The sequence below is a fragment of the Tyto alba genome, unplaced genomic scaffold, assembly GCF_018691265.1.
Source record: "Tyto alba isolate M040663 unplaced genomic scaffold, T.alba_DEE_v4.0 Super-Scaffold_10, whole genome shotgun sequence".
NCBI lineage: Eukaryota > Metazoa > Chordata > Aves > Strigiformes > Tytonidae > Tyto > Tyto alba.
Window position 1 is genome coordinate 9,010,663 of NW_024881262.1, and position 15,143 is coordinate 9,025,805.

Genomic DNA, 15,143 nt, shown 5'->3' on the forward strand with positions numbered 1-15,143 from the left:
AGAACAGCAGTGTGCTTTGCAGAAGACTGGCTCTTCTCAAAATGCCTTCTTTCTTTTTTTTTTAAAGAAAGTCATAGATAACTCCAGATTGAATAGATATTTGGAGAAAAATATTTTGCTTCATTTTTTGGCCTTTTCTTGACTAGAAACCCCCGCACACAAACTGAGTATTTAAAAATAAAAATGCCGCCTAACTATGATACGGCATTTTTCATTTTCTTTTGTTGGTGTTAGGGAGGAGGTCAGAAGAGAATCACAAAGGAACAAATGATTTCCCAAGATGATTTGCAAACATGACAGCAAAGCTGTGATCTATAACTCAGACCACTCAAGTCTCTCTTCATATGAAATTCAGTTGTCCACAATATATAGCATGTAACTAATTAAACATTGCTCCTCAGCTGTTTTAAATTAAGTTATAATTGTTTTTTTAGTAAGAAGTGTCTCATATCTGATAGGTAAGGCTGTCTCTGGGGTTGGTGAGGATAGATACCTCAGATTAATTATCAGCCAATTTACAGATTAATGTGAGAAAGTGTCTATACTAGCCTTAGAAATGTATGACTACTTTACATTAATTGGCAGTCAATTAAATTGTGGTAAAAAGTGCCCAGAGTGGACACACTCAGAGGAAAAGAATTCACTCTGTGTGCTGTATATGTTAATTTAAAAATCACTGTAATAGTAATTTCAAAGCTAAGTCTTTCCCAGTGTGACTGAAGATTAATCTTCATTCATGTTCCAAGGGGGATAAGTATATTGCTGTTAAACAAAGCCATTTTTCAGTTTTCCAAGCTAAAAAAAAAAAAAAAAAAAAAAAAAAAAGAGTTATGACCTTTTTGTCAGAACATGTCACAATTTTCTTTTTTAAGTGACCACTCTTTGAAGTTCTCCTTTGGAGACTCCCCGCCAGACCTTGCAATGTAATTGGCAAACCCTGCTCAAGGTGGGAGTTTCCCCTCTCCCACACCATACCTGTGAAAGGTGGGTAAATCACCCAAGGTTAGAGAGGAAACTCTCCTCTCTTCAATGACTCTGCTCCTGCTCCTGAGCACCAAGATTTCGTTTTTCTCATCTTGCTCAGAAAATTGAAAAGCTCAGCAGATAAAAAGTGTGAAATAAGAATTAACAGCCAAAGAAGGAACTGCTTATATTTTATTGGACGAACTTTCATTGGGACATTAAGGGTATTTGCTTCACTGCAAATTGTTATTATGTACAATATATGGATTTCTTTTAGACCCTTTTCTTCATTCTTTACCTCAAAAAAAGTGAAGCGTTAACAATGCTTTCAGCTATTAGGGAATCACTTTGTGGTGTCTGAAATTAATGTAAATTGAAATCAGTGCTTCAGGTGCTAAGGTGAAGTTCTGAAGTTTTCTATGATGTGAAGCAAAGAAAGAGCTGAAAAGGCATGAAGATACTCATCAAAATGGTCCATTTTAGCTGCACAGCTTTTTCTATTTTCAAAAGGCATCAGAGGTGAGATTATCACAGCAGTTAAGAGAAGAAACTGAAGTTTCATTGAGCTGGCACATCTAGATAAATTAAACCTGGTTGTGAGACGTAAATGAATAGAGAAGATGGCAGAGAGGTGGATATGGCGGAGGGGGGCTGTCCCCCTTCTGCCTCTGAATCCTCACCTCCTGCTTTTGACAGGCATTCCTGGATAAATGTCCAGGTGAAGTGGTGCCTGGGCAGCATGCCAGTATTTTGTGGCAGCTGATGTTCTCCATCCTGCAGAAAAAATTCCTTGTTCTGCCAATATTTACTGATGTTGTCCACACTGGACAGTGCTGGAGTGGCTGGGGCTTGACCTTTGACATGCAGCTAAGATGCTAGCAAGTAAGCATGAGAGTCCTCTTCAGAAGCAACACAGGGACCCTCTATCTCCTTTAGATGCTTCTGTCTCTAAATTAATGCTAATAGTTTCATTTTGGTCCAGAGTTGTGTGTCTTACCCTCACGGACCAACTGCTGTCAGTTCTCAAAAATCTTCTGGCAGTGTAGCACTAGCTGCACTCCTTCCAGTTGCTCACTACATCCAAACAAACAACATAAATAGATCTATAGAGAAATAATAAATATAGATAAATAGATAATAGATAAAATCACTTTTCCACATGGACAACTGCTGTCCTTGCCAGGTGGGTCTTCCATTGACTTAGATAAGGGAAAGGGAGAGAGAAGGCAAAGTATAAAGGTCTGGAATCCAAGTGGAAACAGTCCTGGTTCCCACATTAGTCTATGGAACCCAGGGCAAAGCACAGGTTTTTGTCTGCCTTGGTTTCCCATGTACAGAATTAATTCAAATGTACCATGTGGCTGAGAAATGCAATAGTCTAAAAAAAAAACAGCAGGACTTTAATAGTGTAAATGTAACATGGGCTTTGGGGTCAGAGAAAAATAAGTGGCAGCCTGAGTTTCCATAGATGAAAACAGACATTTGCAGAGGATAATCTCAATCAGACTGGGGAGGGATGTTATGAGAAAGTTGCCAGTGCTAGGCAATTTTCTATTCTAAGGCATAGGAGGTATATAACAGCCCCATGTGCTTTGGTTTAGATCATTTGGTCTGTTTTGTTAGCAAATATCACCATGTGCTGATAAGCTAAATTTCAGCAAACCTTGGTACAGTCATCAGGGATCCAGATTTGTTCTGTGCTTTAACTTCATCAAAACACATTTTTTTTTTTTTTTTTCCTTTTTTGACTGAAGTACTGCAAATACTTCTGATTCCAATCTGAATAAATAATCTTGCACAGCAAACAGGAGCTGCAGTCCCCGGTACCTGCATTGCACCGTCCTGTGTCCCACTTGTCAGGTACTTTGGAGGAGTCACGATGACACATCAGTCATTGCAAACTCCCTTTGTACCTCTTCAACATCTATATCAATTCCTTGATGTACTGTGCTCAGAGCAGAGTAAACTCCGTGCTATTACGCACTGGCTTTCCAAGCTGCAGTATCTGAGCCAGTTATCATTCACTCCCATGTGCTGTAATTGGCCTTAGAAACCTGCACGTCTTAATTTCTGGGCCCCAGCCCAGCTCTTGGTGAAAGTTCAGTGCATGCCAAGGTCACTACAGCCCTCAGCGATCCAGTGCAGAGGAAAAAGGAGGAAAGGCTGCCTTTTCTGTGAATGCAGTTGGGATTTCTGACACTTTCAAGTTATTCTTTTGATTGGAGCAGGCCAATTAAACCAGCTGTGCTAGGTCTGTGGTTTGGGGAGAGCCTCCACCTCCTCCTCCAGCAGCATTTCAGAGAGCCTGTGATCATGAGTGGGTGCAACCCAAATCCCTGGGTCTGGATCCGGCTCAGGATCCCACCCACCTTCTGTGGACCCGGCTCACCTTGAAGAATTCAAACGAACAACGGAGCATGGCCATGATGCACTTAGCTGATAGTAACGTTGAGAGATTGATCATAATTTCAACACTAATTAAGGAAGGTAGTTATTGATTTTAATGGCAAACAGACTAGGCTCTTGCACATCTACTAAATAATGAGAAAGTACTGAGGGTGCTGTCAGCGCTGGGGAAATAATCACAATAATAATGTGCTGAGAAAAATGCAGCTTCCTCTTGTTAAACGTTTAACAGCAGCGAGAAATGCACTAAAGGAGAAAGGACTTTCTGTTTACAGTCCCAGGAGGTTAACTGATTTCTTTCTGTATAATTTACGATTGTTATAATAGCAATTACAAACCCCAGTAAATGACAAACATGGATTTGTTAGGCTACCTACCAATAAGTTATATGGGTAACTGGCACTTTTAAGATTCCTATGTAAAATGTCATTCCCCCCCTCCACTCACAGCACCCAAAATTCTTTTTTTTTTGTAAAAATTTTAGTAAAAAATTCTTTACTTTTTGTAGCTTTATTGTGAGCTGGGGTCAGCCCTCCTCTGATAGTACTACCTAAAGCTTCAACACCCAGCAAAATAAAAAGACTGAGCTTCAATGAAGTGAAAGCACAGGGTCCCCTTTTCCTCCCATCACTTGTGGGGATGGGGACCACCACAGCAGGTGCTGTGTAAATACAATATAAAAGAAGGTCACAGCCTAGTGAATTTGGACACAACACAGGACATGAAGCTACTGTCAGATGTAGCAAAAATAAAGAGAGGAGCAAGCCAAGGGGAAACAGTATGAATATGTATTTGTTCACAGAACCCATATACAGACATAGGGACATGATTTCGGGACAGCTCAGCCCAAGCACCAGCCAGGCCCACTGGCTTGGCAGAGCTCCTCCCCTGATGAGAAGAGTGGGGTGGTGAGAGCTGGAAAAGCAGTGTGTCTCGCTTGGAAACTAGTTTTGTAATTTGGGGCTGGAGGCAGCCAGCATGTTGATGAGGATGTAACAGCAGAGCAGCTCGCTGGTTCTGGGAGGGACATCACCACCCCTCTCTGCTCTGGGTAAGTTCAACGCAGGGGTCTGCAGCACGTATTTCTGGCAGCATGGGAAGTTTGTTCCCTTTAAGTGAGGTTGAGAGCATTCACAGCCAGCACGTGTTCCATGATTTCAAGGAAGTGTAGAGAGAATGTTATTTTATGGCAATATTTGGAACAAAGTGTTGGCTTTACAAATATCCTTCCCCAAAATTTAATGCCGTAAGATTTCTCGACTGTCATTTTTACTTCTATCGATTCATCTTTGATCTATGGTTCCCTTTCTTAATAGCAGAGAGGAAGGGGGGGAAGAAAGGAGCGTTCAAATTCCACTCTATCAAGGTCCTCACAATGTAATCAGAGCTCAAAAATACATAAAATTAGCCATCATCCTTCAGCTGCAAAATCCACATCACATGCCAAGTATTACCACAACAATAAAAACTTCTCCATCTTTATTGCCACAGACCGTATTGATTCATTGCAATGTTTCCCGGGAACATTTGTATTTATGCACATGACTCTGTGAACATTGACCAGATAGAGTGGAAAATTTCCAAGCCACCTCCTCGGCTGAATTAGATTTTTCAGCTGAATCATTGAGACCATACTTCGATTTTCAATGCTCATGCTGGCATTTTTATAATAGTGGCTTTAGCTTATTAACAGAGCATAGTGAAACCAACTTTTTTTTTTTTTTTCCTCCTTTTCTTCACTCTGCTATATCAAGGGACGTTTATTACTTTTTGATAAAAGATGCACACACCTCCTTTACGAGAGGGGCACTGAAGCAGGATGAGATGGCTCCTGCCTTTGTGTACCGTCCCCAGAGTAACTGGGGAAGGGCAGAAACTGGAGTGTAATCACTCAATAAAGCAACAAAATACAGGACTGAAGGAAAAAAGCTTAGATTAAATAATTCTTCGATGTCCCTTATGTCTTCATCTATTTCTCAAAAGGCATTATGTGCAAAGCAGAAAACGGTATTACTTTTTGTATTAACAGAAGAGATGAATCATCTAATGCCATTCAACAGTTGGAATTAATATCTAGGTTCAGGCTTCACAGCTGGCTGTAAAAGAGACAGGAAAAAAGTCACAGAGATCAGAAGTTGTTCACATTTTGGGGAAGATCCACGTTCAGCCCTTTGGTCTGTGACTTCCTCCAATCTCTAACTAGTAGTTGGAAATCGAAGCTCCCCCTTTAAAACCTTCAAACTTAATTCTTGTTCTCCTGAGCTCTAAACACCCAGATAAAGTGTTTTCAGGATATGCAAGGAGGGTAGCGTGAGCTTGCTGCCATGTAGCTAGCCTTCAAAAACCCAATACAACCTTTGGAAGGATGATGACAGGGTTCCTCTGGGTGTTTAGAGCATCTCATCGGGCCGGCAACATTCTTGTGGCATCTCTATGAAGGCTGCAGAGAGCCTGGTCGGGTGCCGAGGGTACGGCCCAGCAGCACAGCGTGCGCCGGGGGCTGGCCATCTGCCCTGCGGTGTGGGAACCCCCTCCCACAGCCCACTGGGACCTGGCAGGGCCTCTGTGCAGCTCGGTGAGCTTTGGAGGAAGCCCAAGGTGAAAGGGGGCTCTGGAGCAAGACGTGAACAGGTCCACTGATAACGTCAAATTGCTTTTCCAAAGATCTGTGATTTTTAGGATGCTTCCTCAGGAGTACTGGTGGATTAAAGACTGAGTTGGCTCCTCCCCACAAATTGTTCTTCTCCCACATCTCCTAGAGGTTGCCAGGCCTCCACCTCCATCCTTTGCACCACTGATACCTGAATAACCACATGAAGCAGCACTGAATTGTTGGTACCAGTTTGTCCTAATAATTCGGACTATCAAGCATATCAAAGCAGGAGCTGTTTCATGTGCCGTTTGGCTCTTTCTGCTGCAGAGGTGGCAACCTAGGTACAAACTGCTATAACCATCTGTGTTTAATCCACCTGCATAATCAGTCATCTTTTTTGGAGAAAGCCTGGATGCAAGCCCGCCAGTCCAGGACATTATGACTAATCATGAGAGGGGAAAGAGAGGGAACGGCACGCATGAGGGGTATGAGGAGTACAGTCTCCAGAGCAAGAAGAATTAATTGCTTGCATCCTAATTCTTTGCAAGGTGTGGAAGTCAATGTGAGGGAAGGATGCCCACGCCTTACAGAATGAAGGTGCGTAAAGCCAGGGTCACCTTTCACAGCAAAACTTCATAGAAATTAGATGACAGCCCATCCGTGCTAAGAGTTTCTCCACATCAGAGGTTTTGAATTGCAACAGGATAATTCCAGCATCTGTAATTAGCACTTCCATTAAATTCTCATTGCTCTCATATTAATTTCAGGAGTTTGGAACTGTCAGAAGTGTTATTAAGGGATGCTATCCTTGTCAGGAGCTGCAAATAAAAGTTGAGCTCCTGATTAAAAGTTTAGGGCAGCTTGGCTATTTTCTGCATCAGAAGAGTAGTCTTTTTGGGATACCCTTTCAGTCAGTACTGTTTCATTACAGAGGGTCTCTAATTGTTCCTGTCTTGGAGCTAATTAAAAAAAAAAAAAAAATACAATTTTCTTTTCACATGAACCTCACTGAAGCCAAATACAAAAATTCCCATTTATTTTCAGAGCCAGAAAGGCACAGTGACACTGGGAAGGTGGTGGGAAGGGTCATGTTGAGTTTTCCAAATTACCTACCGAGTGGACCAACAAAGGTACCAGGAGGTGCAAGTCCCATAGGGATACTTAGCCTTCTTCAACTTCAGCAGCTGTCTGCACCACCTCTCTTGCTTGTCACTTTGCTCTGCTAGTAGAGGTAGCACCACCCAGCCTACCCCCCATCCCCCCCACCTCTCCAGGTACGGTTTAGTCCCACAGACAATGGGGATTAACTGTCCCTCTCATCAAGAACTGCATACAAAGATGTATGTTTCTATATCAACCAGTGTGATTATTTCAGCTTTAAAAATATAGCCAGGCTCCTGACTCCAGGTTTAGCCATGCCCCCAGCACAGCCTCCGCCAAGGGGTCCTGTGGTGGAGGGATTGCTAGTTTTGGACAGGGAACAGGCAGCATGTGGCAAACCAGATATAAGAAATTTCTTATGCGAAAACTGGCCACCTTGTACTACAAGGCTACACTGCCTACATGCAGTCTGCATACATAGAAAAATACGTATACACATTTAGACTGGGAGGCAGGCTGGTGCTTCTTCCTGTGTGTGGCTGCTTTGTGGCTAAAATCAGGGCTCAGGGCGGCTCACCAGAGCAGCTGCAGGGTTTTCAGAAAAATATTTGCCAGTAAACAAACATTCGGATGGACTTAACCTCATGGTAAACTCTGATCAAACTTGTGTAATTGTATTAATTGAAAATTGAAGCTTGAAAAATTAAGAAGTCACAAAATGCTTGATTTTGGATTATAAAGATTTCACTCCAGAAGGATGTTTTGTTTTGGAATTTATGCATTTGTTGTTAAATACAAAATGAAAACAACTTTCAATTTAAAAAATATACATTCGAAGTTGAATAACATTTTACTAGATCTGTTTTTTCCATATTTCTCTATACCTACAGAGTGATGATTCACAGCAATTATTTTTTTCTATTTGGACAGTAAACAAAGAAATTTGCTATTCCTCCAGTGAGCTGCTGAATGCTTTTTATTCTGTCTGATGCTGAACATCTCTGAAGACTGAGTTCTGTATTCCCTTGGTTACTTTTTAATTACACTGCAATAAAATTGCAAGGAATCTAATTTTGCCAGATGAAGCCCAGGGACTCTGTGGAGGGTGATGGGGGTCCAGCTATTTTATACACTAATTACACTAGCACAGGCCCTGGAATACTGTGCTATTTTTATTCATTCATGAAAAAAAAAAAAAAAAAAAAAAAAAAGCCCTTTCATCTAGATCTGAGTGACTTTTTCATTCTCAAAAATAGTCAATGCAATCTTCATTTTTCAAAAAACAGCTGCCCTCTTCTGTTTCCAGGGGATATTACCACCTTTTGAAATCCTAATGGGTGTGCTATTGAAATCAAAATAAAATACCATCACTCTGCCTGCCGCAAAACAACAAACCAGTATCAATAAAGCACTGCCACCTTTCTTGAAACTTCTGAAAATAGGGAAATATTAAATAAGAGCTTGAAATACGGGTTTAAGGAGGGAACTGTTTGGGATTTCTAAAAGTATGTCTGCAGTGCCATCAGGAGGTGTGATCACGGCATAGGAAAGCTTGACTGAGCTGAGGCTGAGCCAGCTCAGTTAGGCAGTACAGCCGTCAAGACGGACTGACAGTGGTGTGTGGATGTGGTGACAGGCATCCCGAGCACATCTTTCAAGGGACAACTGCATCCTGAAATCTCCAGGCACCCGTGACAGCCACCGCAAGGTACAGCCACCTCTGCAACCACCCCATCGGCTGCGACCAGGACTTCAGAGCCTTGACCGAGCTGAGGACTGATGGGACTTCTGCATGCAGGAGTCTCAAACGTATGAAAACTTGTAGTCTTCTAAGGGGCTAAAAGACTTTTGAAAATTTCACTCTTGATTTTTTGGTAGCCAGTTAGGAAACCACAGCCTGAATCTGCAACAGGTATGAGGCTGGTTGGTGTTTCCCAAGCAGCACATCACAGCCCACAGCAAAGCAGCTGGCCCAGCAGGTAGGTGGGAAAATGGAGCCCAGGGAGGCGGACACCAACTAACGTGAGTTATTTTGGAATTATGAATTACTGTGACCAATTTCCTCCAAAACTGGCCTCAGTTCTGTATCGTTCTCGATTTTCAGTTACTAAAGCCATTCCTTCAGGGAATAAAGTTTAAACACTCATTAGAGCATTTCAGGAGGGTAACTTGTGATCTCATACCATGATTGCTCACTTCTCTCCCCTGCCTCATAAAATACATCAGAAAAATGCCTGAGCTGCCCAGTAAAAGCCCTTAGAAGAAGGATCAAGTGCATCACTGCATTTACATGAACATTCATCACAGTCAGATTTGCCACTCACATATTACACCTTGTATATTACTTATATCCTTATGAAATAGCAATGAAACCAGTCACCCACACTCCCTCTTTCCCCAGAGGGACAGGCAAGATTCCCCTGCAGACAGAACTGTCAAGGCTCCACCAAGGTCCCATTAAAGAAATAGCGGTGGCTTGAATAGGTGAAGGCAGAGCAAAGAGCCGCTCCACATTCTCTGCTTCGAAGGAAGGCTGGGCAGGAGGATGCTGATTAAAACTGGTCGCTTGCTATTTATGTGGAAATCTTTTCCAAGTAATAGTACCTGCCTGATCTCAGGGCACCTGGCTTTGCACGTGCTGCAAACGAACAAAATTGTCCCTCCAAAATACTACTTTTCAACACCAGTTTAACTTCATCACAAGAACCTCCACTGTAGTTGGTGATTCCAGTTTAAAAAAGGTAATAACACAAAGATAGAAAAAAGAGGAATGAAGTCGGGTGGATATACCCCTCCTCAGCTTGATTCTGGACCAGCACAGCCCTAGCATCCCACAGGTCCTGCTTTGCTTTTACTCCCATAAGCTTTCCATGTTCACCACTTGACTTTCAACATTTCCCTGCATTTTCAGCAACAGATTTCCATGCTCTGAGTGTATAAAAGTGAAACTGTTTGGAAACAGCCTCAAAGCAGATGAAGAGCTAACACACATTTAGCTCTTCAAAGGCTTGATTTCTGCAAGGTGACAATTTGCGTCGGTCATGCAGCAACTCTACAGAAGAAAAATACTGCAGCCATGATTTTTCCACAGTGCTGTAGGTGGCACCAGCTGTACTGGGTTAAAGGCAGCACTTCCAACATAGATAAGTCATTTCTAATAAACAGAAATTGGAAAATCCTCCAGCATCAAAACAATATTAAAGATTGAATCCTTCTGGGAAAGACACGTGGTATTTATCTGGCAAAATTGCTGCCAGACATCCGACACTATAATTGTAGAACATTAAGTTTTATCCCAAATGCCAAATGTAAGTGATATTCCTGTGTGATGTGACGCAGCTTCATTTCCTTCTGGAGGAAATCTAGACCAACCTCAGAAGCACCTGCTGAGCACAGGGTGACCTCAACCAGTCTCCAGTAAGACATTTGAATAGTTATAATTTGGCTGTGGCACTGGAGCACTGGGATGATGGGTTTCTATAAGGAACATCTAGCTTGATTCTGGTAACCAGTGCTGCACCCTAGCAGAGACAGGAGACTGTAGTCTTTAATTTTGATGTAGGCAGTTCAGGCAACGCCAGCTCTGTGCAGGGACTTGTCCTGGATAGCTCCAGCTAGGCTCAAAGGCTACAGCTGCACCCAGTGCAGTTGCACAAGCACATGCTAAAGACTCTACTTGTAGGGGTAAATTTTGTAAAAGACTAACTCACTTGGTGTTTTAAGCCTTTTTTTCAAAGAAGGCTTGCAATAAGATTTACAAAAACATGACAGCAATTTAAAATGTCTTCTGAGGCTTATGAAAACACCCAAGCAGATTAAGGTGCCAAATGTTTTTAAATGTTACCCATGACCTATGTCAGTCTTGAATCCAATGATTGGTGGGATCACCCAAGGGAACTTCAAATTTTCTGTCTCTCTGTTTCTATTCTCGTTTCTTCCACCAATTATTAATTTTCCCTCTGGGGCCTGTACATTATGTTCTCTTTTAAGTATTACTGCTGATGATCTGGACCCAAGATGTATCTTAGGGTCCTGCTATTTTAGGTAAACACGCTCTGATTTGGAAGAGCTGTGCTATACTCACCGTGGGAATATTATGTTGTATGCCAATGACAATAAATGCTGGCTGGCATTTTGTAACCTCAAAGCTCTCATGAACCATTTCAGAGAGCTTGGCTGCTCATCCGTTTACCATACAGTTTGTTAAGAGGGCAGCCTGACAGTAGCACAGCTTCACTTTCTCATAACAGCTTTAGGACACCATTTCTTAAATCAAGACAATGCCTTTGAAGTTAGTGAGAGGAGAAGGCAATGCTGGCTTTGTTACCACAATCAGAAATGCAAGTTAAAAGTATGCATGCTAATTGTCAAAGCTGTTGCCATATAATTAACATATATAGTCTGTACCCAAATTAAGAACTCCCTTGGAAGCTTATTACGTCCTAATATATACCCAGTGCATATATACATATATCTGTGGTCTGATCCATCCTTGCATTTCTTAGCAGCTGTGAGAAGCTGTGTGAAGATCAACGCTAATCTAGATTAACAATGTGTCTTCAGAAATCTGTCCCACGTATTAGACATTAGGCAATGTATGAAAAGACTCTGCGCTGATGTAACAGTCTCTCTGCCAAGAAACCTGTTAAGAGGAGAGATACTGCTTCACGTGTCCACAGCCACTTTGAACTTCTAGTGCCTCTCTTCATACTCTGCTCCTCCGCAACCTCCAACATTTCCTTTAAAGCTTCAGGTAGGTGGCTGTATCTTACGTTTTAACAACTGTTGTCATGTCTTCTGTGCTGGTATCAGGCTAACGCACAGCCTACCACAGGGACAAGGGCTTAACCCAGGCCTGATGCGTTTTGCCTGTGTTGGAGGAGAGGGCAGGGCAGGGCACAGTCTGTAATGACCGCCGAGCCTTCTGCATCCTGCCTGTTGTCAGGGTCTGCAGCAGATCAGCCTCAAGGGAAGGCTAGTACAACTGGTCAGCAGTACAGCTCAGATTTTATCAGACATTATTTCAAGGGTATAATTGAAAATATGGCAGCTGAACATCCAGCATGTGTCTTGGGACTGTGGGATTGGCAAAGGACAGACTTGTACTATCCACTGCTGCCTCCCATTTCTACCTCCGCAGTTTTGCGTGCCTGGGGTCACTGCAACCTTGAAACACCTGTCTTATTCTTATTTATATTCTTCTGTTATCACTTTTCTTTGTACTTTTCAATAACATTCATTAGAAATTAGTTGGGTTTTGCGTAATAAAAATCTGTGCTTGACACAAGTAAACAGACTCTAAATCAAAGTTGTTAAACAAACATTATAAAAGCTGTCCTATTAATTACATTCCTGTGACTGTGTGACAAGGTAAACCAAAGATAGACTAATCAAAAACAGACCCTCAAAGACACAGTCACTGAGATCAGTCATAAGAGGAGGCATGAGAAGCATCCAGCTTTCGTGCCTGGGTACCTTGATGCCAGCTACTAGACAGACCAGCAGAATGTACAGCAGCCCATAATCCCACCTAACATAAATAAATGCAAAAGCCTGGAGATTAATTGCATTGTTTCTCTGTCTGAATTTGGATTTGCTAATCCAAATATGCTCTGAGCATCACTGTTACATGAGTAGCAGGTGCTCACCAGCTTTTACAAACAGAAGCTACTTGTCTAAGACTCCTACATATTTGGTAGTTTGGCCATTTCCTAATTAAGTCCAACATGCTGCTGCTGAGATACTGTGAACAGTATTAGAGGTAGCTACAATAAGGAGCTACTGGAAAATGATCTCTTACAAACAGAGGATAATATCAAGGAAGAAGAGTCCTCACAGAAACTGCTTCACATGCATGCACACTCACAGATGGCAGGTCAAAGCAGAGAAGAACAAATCCCTCAAGGCTAGTGAGACTACAGCCAGCCCTGCCTCGCACAGGAGCTTCCACTCTTTGCTGAAACAATCCTCACCCATACAAGTTCATGCAGAGCAAAAATGAGCCATTGTCATAAGTGACATCTAGGTTAGCTCCCAAACTCTCTAGTCAGCTGCAATAATTTTTGGCATCCTGCTGCTGTTTTTCACAAATCCCTTAAGCCTGAAGTATTCTTCACAGACTCCCCAAAATATCAGGTGTTAACCCATACATCATCATCTCTTCTGGTGCATGGAGATTTTGCCATTTCACTTTTCACAGGTTTTTTCATAACTATGTTTCATCTTTTAAAACTCAGGGTAATACACATGCTCATGTAGTGTTTTTCACGCTATTGGTCTCATTGCATTTAATTAAGTACAGGCTGGCTTTTTCAGGAAATGCTGCATTCTTGCATAAAATTCCACAGAAGCACCAAATTTAGTTTATCAGGCAACTGCGTCCATTTCTTCTTATAACTCTATACCTTGTTCTTTCATTCACAGTACCTCTTTGTACCTTGATATTGAGAAACAAGCCTTAGATTAATACTTTTTTAACATCTTTATACGTACAGCAAACACCTGCCAAAGACACTCTCTAGTCTCAGATAATACACTGTGGATAATCTTCCTATCTCTCTTTACACTTGTGTAATTCCACCGACTTAAAACAGATCTGCTCTTGTTTCATGCAGGTAGAGATGTGAAGCAAGCCCAGCAGAATAAGACCAATTGAAAGTGTGTTGTTCACTGAAGGATTAGGCTGATGAATTCTATGTATTATCTGTTACAGCAGCTCATTGCTATTCCAAAATAGATAAGCAGCATTCAATCCAAATGCTTTAGGAGAACTAGAAGTAGGAATAAAGAGAATTTATGTGAAGTAGACAGAAATTAATACAGAAGAGCCTCCGTAACCTGCACTTGCAAGCATGTACCCTCTACAATCCTCCTAAAACCTGTTGTTTTTCCTACCTCTCCACTAAGATTTAATGGCAGAAGCACTATTGAGAGATCTCTGCCAAGCTTCATTAGTTTTAAACTATGTGCTAAAGTCCATTTCCTAATGCACTGTAAAGCCATTATATAAACAATGAAAATCCAACAATTATTAATCAATTTGTTTTTAAGATCCAGTCATTTTCATGAACCTGTGAACAAGGAGGCTGAATGGAGATATGGCAGGATCAGCAGCCTAGTAACAGCCTCGGGTTCAGTCTTCCTTTTTAGCCATAGAACCTGTGGGAAAATCATGTATTTTTTCCCAAACTTTACTTCCTTGGCTGTAAAATGTTGCAAGACAATGAAATGAGATCCTTAGGCACCAGGGTAATTGGAGATGCGAAGGAGGGCTATTTATGCTTTCAAATCATACAATTAGTCTTAGATTTTCATTTATCTTTTATACTATTTTATTTGCTACCTAATTTAACAAATGCCTGTGACACTGAATTAGGTTGTGCTGGTATCTATGTGTCACTATGGTTTGGCTGTACCAAATTGCTACAGAATTAATATAGAATACAATGACCACATGTAAGTATTAAAAAGGCAGTGCTTTAACATCCAATAATAGGGACACGCTGCTCTGTAGAGGTTCTTTCCTCCCTGGTTCCTGGGATGACTGAAAGTAACGCAGTCTTCATGAGCATAAGACAATGAAGGCCTGGGGTGAGATTTAACATTAAGCTATAGTCACAAGTTTTTATGACTCTATTAACTATAAATGAGAACACATATAGCCTCCTGCATATCACTGTTAGCACAAAAGTCACCTAAGCACTGAGGCAGCTCTCAGCCCAACAAAATGGTAAATCAGTAATTCTACCACAGCGTCACTATTCTCTGGAATGGTCCAATACCTTGAAAAACAGAGGACGGGGGAACGCAGGGACACATTCCTGCTCACAGTTGCTTATACACTCAGAGCTGCGCCTCGGCAGCAGTTGCACACCCTGCATGGCTCGTGTGTGCCACCAGGATGCTGCCCCTGAGGTCAACAGCTCACTGCACTAACAGCATGGCTGCAGCAACAAGGAAGGGAAACGTTTTTCTCTTACCTGAGCTGAACCCAACAAACCCTGTATTTTCTCTGCATCAAGGCTCCAGTTTGGAATGTCCTTACTGTTTAGAAAGTCATTTAAGCTACATAAGCATATGC